Below are 4,941 nucleotides of genomic sequence, written 5' to 3' on the forward strand. Positions count from 1 at the left end.
TGAAATCAATGAGGCAGAAACAAAATGAACTATACAAAAAATCAACAAAACCAGGAGCTAGTTTTTTGAGAAACTCAAAAAGATAGATAAACCCTTAGACAGAATAACCAGAGGGCACAGAGTGGAAGTATCCAATTAACAAAATCGGAAATGAAAAGGGAGAGATAACAACAGAAAAATCATCAGATTCTACTGCAAAAGCCTATGCTCAACAAAACTGGAAAAATTGGATGAAATGGAAAATTTTATTGACAGATACCAGGTGCCAAAATTAAAACAGGATCTGATAAACCATCTAAACAATCCAAAAAAGAAATAGAAGGATTTAACAAATTCTCCCCACCAAAAAAAAATATCCCAAGGAAAGATGGGTTTAGTGCTGAATTCTATCAGACATTCATAGAAGACCTAATACCAATATTCTCCGAAATATTCCACAATATAGAAACAGAAGGAATACTGACCCATTCTATCTATGAAGCCACAATTATGTTTATTTTTCTAAACCACAAAAGACCTACAAAAAAAAAGAACTTTCAGAACAATTTCCTTTATGAATATCAGTGTAGAAATATTCAAAAAAATTTGGCCAAACCAAATACAATATCACATTATCTCATTAGATGTTGAAAAAGTATTTGTCAAAATTCAGTACCACTTCATAGTAAAAGTCTTAGTTCAGGAATTCATGACCCATATCTAAACATAGTAACACAATATAGAGCAAACCAGTAGCCAACATCAAACTAAATGAAGAGAAACTTTAAGTAATCACACTAAAATCAGGGACTAGAAAATGTTGTCCATTCTCTCCCTACCTATTCTATATAGACTTGAAGTCCTAGACAGAGCAATCAGACAACAAAAGGAGGTCAAAGGGATACAAACTGGAAAGGAAGAAGTCAAAATATCACTATTTGCAGACGATATGATAGACTACTTAAGTGATCCCAAAACTTCCACCAGAGAACTACTAAGCCTGATAAATGAGTGCAGCAAAGTGGTTGGGTAAAAACTTATCTCAAACAAATCAGTAGCCTTCCTGTACTCAAAGTAAAAACAGGCTGAGAATTAAATTAGGGAAATGAAGCCCTTCAAAATAGTAACAAATAATATAAATAATATATTATACCCTGGTGTCACTCTAACCAAGCAATCTGGATGTTCCTCAGAAAATTGAACATAGTATGACCTAGGACCCAGATATACCTCTCCTGGACATATGTCCAAAATATGCTCCAACATATATCGAGAACAACCTTATTAATAATAGCCAGAATCTGGAATCAACCCAAATGTCTTTTAAAACTGGAATGGATACAGAAAATATGGTATATTTACACAACAGCGTACTACTCAGCTATTAAAAACAATGACTTCACGAATTCTTCGGCAAATGGATGGACCTAGAAAAACTCATCCTGTGTGAGGTAACTCAATCACAAATAATCATACATGGTATGTTCTCACTGACAAGTAGATATTAGCCCACAACCTCAGTTTTCCCAAGATACAAACCACAGAGCACGTGAAGCTCAAGAAGAAGGACAACCATAGTGCAAATGTCCTTAGAATGCTGAACAAAAATATTCATAGGAGGAGATATGGAGAAAAAGTTTGCAGCAGAGACTGAAGGAATAGCCATTTAGATCCTGCTCCACATGACGATCCAGCCCATATACATACAGTCATCAACCTCAGACATGATTTTGGATGCCAAGAAGTGCATGTTGATAGATTCCTCTCCTGCTAGGCTCTGCCATAGCATGGCAAATACAGAGGTGAACCTTTGCAGCCAACCATTCGATTGAGAACAGGGTTCCCATTGGAGAAGTTAGAGAAAGGATTGAAGGAACTGAATGGGCTTGCAACCCCTTAAGAATACCAACCACCCAGAGCTCCCAGGGACTAAACTACCCTCCAAATAATATGCATAGATAAATCTATGGTTCCAGCTGCATATGTAACAGAGGATGGCCTTGTTGGGCACCAATTGGAGAAGAGCCCTTGGTCCTGCAAAAGCTGGACCCTCCCCCATTGTAGGGGAATGTCAGGGTGCAGAGTCAAGAAGGTGTGGGTGGATGGGTGGGGGAACACCATCATAGAAGAAGGGGGACAGAGTAGGGCATTTATGGACAGGAATAACATGTAAAATGTAAGTAAAAAAATCTAATAAAAATGAAAGATCGTCCCTGAATATATTGGCATGTGATACAGAGTTCATGATGTACTGGAGTAGGCCTTGTACTGAAACCAAATTTTATTTTTCTGGTTCTGGGGATGGCATCTTATTTTTAGATGATATATTTTTTTATTTGCCCCAGCATTTCATTGGCATATACTGTGAACGTTAGCATATACCAAAATGTTGGTAATGAAATTTCCTTTTGCTTACAGGCCCAAGCATCACACTTATGAGTGAAAATACTTCTGAGAAATAAAATCCAGTATAGAAAGAATATATAATATTTTCTAGGCTTTCATTTTTAAGGTAAGGAGACAGATCCCTTTAAGAGTATCTATTACATAAGAACATTCTTTTAAGAAAGATTCTTGGATGCATCACTAGATTCTGCCAGAACAAAGGAAAGCTCATAGACTCAAGTGCTCCTGAGAGAGGTTTGTTGGTAATAGTTCAGTAAGAGAGGATTGGGAAGTATCAGTGCTTTCTCCCGCAAGTAATTCTAATGACTTTGGACCCTTTTGTGGCCTCTGCTATACATTTATCCCTCAGTAATCTGCTCTCTTATGATTTTTCAGAATTGTGACCACAGCAAACTTTCTGGCCAAGAACGTGAGGAACAGTGACCTCTGGACAGAGTGCGGAAAGCTGACATATGCACAAAGATGTGGCCTAGCAAGGTAAGGCCAGAGATGGACATGAAAGACAAACTTCATAGAGTGAAAGTCTATGCCATGTTAGAAGACAAGCAGTGGAAAGACATAGGTACAGGACAAATTTCATCAAAATTCATCAAACAACTCCAGGGTATGTGCCTGTTTGTTCACTCAGAATCAGATGGCTCACTAATTATGGAGTGTAAGATACAACCTAATGTTCCCTTTAAGAAACAACAAGGAGAGGTAATCATTTGGTTTGAAGCTAAGAACCGAGGAACGGCAATACATTTCCAGGACCCAAACGGTTGTGAAGAGATCTGGAAAGATATCTGCCAAGTTCAAGGAAAAGATCCAAATGTAGAAATCACACAAGAACTTACTGATGATGTAGAAAATTTTGAAAATCTGCCACTGAACTGGGATCAGATTGAGATGTTAAATTATAAATTCCCTACACTCAAAAACATGGCAAATTTACTTACTATTATTGGTGAAATGCCAAGGCTCAAGGAAAGACTGGTGCTGGTCTTAGAAAATGAAAGTTACATTAAAAAATTGCTACAGCTGTTCAACACTTGTGAAACAAAGTTGAACATAGAAGGCTTGCACTATTTGAATAGTGTCATTAAAGGAATACTATTTCTAAATGATACACGGTTGTTTAAAATCATGTGTTCTGATGAATTTTTTATGGATGTGGTAGGATGCCTCGAATATGGCCCTGATTTGAATCAGCCAAAACGGCACAGGGAATTCTTGACTCAAAATGTGAAATTTAAGGAAGTTATTCCAATAACACAAACCCAACTTAGGCAAAAAATACAACAGACCTACAGATTGCAATATGTTCATGATATTATGTTGCCTAACCCATCCATGTTTCAAGCAAATAATCTTTCTGATCTTACCACTATGATTTTTTTCAATAAAATTGAAATAATTACCATGCTGCAAGAAGATGAAAATTTTTTGCTCGAAGTTTTTACTCAGTTAAAAGATAACACTGTAGGTGATGATAGAAGGTATGAGTTGTTATTATTCTTCAAGGAATTTTGCGTATTTGCTAAGACATTACAGTCTCAAGACAAAAATGCATTGCTAAAAACGCTTGATAAGGCTAGGAATCATGGATACTCTGAAAGTTGTAGTGCACATGAATGATAATCAAGTACAAATAGCTGCTCTAGATATATTTGCTTATCTAGTAGAATATAATCCTCGCATAGTACAAGCTTATGCAATGGAAGAAGCTCAGAACAGTGAAAATAATGATGACCTTCTCATTAATATAATGATCAAAAGAATGATCTGTGATTCTGATCCTGAATTTTCACGAGGCATCATTTTGCCAGCAGTTCTTCATGCTCTTCTTGATCCAGAAAATATGCATGTCACAGCTAATGGATGTGAAAGAAAGGGATTTTTGAATTTCTTCTATACACATTGCATGAATACCCTCATAGCACCAATTTTGTCTACCACAGTACAAAATTACAGTGATGAAAATAGGGCTAATATCTGCCCTGATAATTATCAAAATGCACAATTACTTGAAGTAATTTTAGAAATACTCACATTTTGTGTACAATGCCACTCAATGTACATAAAAAATTATATTTTAACCAACAATTTACTCAGCAGAATTTTGGTGCTCATGACTTCAAAGCATACTTTTCTGATTTTGTGTGCTCTCCGGTTTATGAGAAAGATGATTGGCCTTAAAGATGAAATGTATAATCATTACATAATTAAGCAAAACCTGTTTGAACCAGTTGTAAGTACTTTTAAGCATAATGGACCCCAGTACAATATGTTAAATTCAGCTATTATTGAGCTATTTGAATTTATAAGACAAGAAAATATCAAGTCTCTCATTGCAAACATTGTGGAAAATTTTTTTACTGCTTTTGAATCAGTTGAGTATGTTCAGACCTTTAAAGGTTTGAAGACTAAATATGAAGAAGAGAAGAAGAGAGAAAGTCGAATACAAAGGTATTTACATAATATGATATACCAGACAATATGTTGTAGACATATCCAAGTTATGGAGGTAAAAGTCAAGGCAGACATATGTTGTAGAGGAATAACAGAAGAAAAAGA

At 35.9% G+C, this 4,941-nt stretch overlaps 1 pseudogene; it reads left to right on the forward strand.

The window, feature by feature from the left end:
• Positions 1-2,856: 2,856 nt before the first annotated feature.
• Positions 2,857-4,941, forward strand: part of LOC116889298 — a 2,526-nt pseudogene continuing 441 nt past the window's right edge.

Source organism: Rattus rattus, chromosome X (assembly GCF_011064425.1).
Source record: "Rattus rattus isolate New Zealand chromosome X, Rrattus_CSIRO_v1, whole genome shotgun sequence".
NCBI lineage: Eukaryota > Metazoa > Chordata > Mammalia > Rodentia > Muridae > Rattus > Rattus rattus.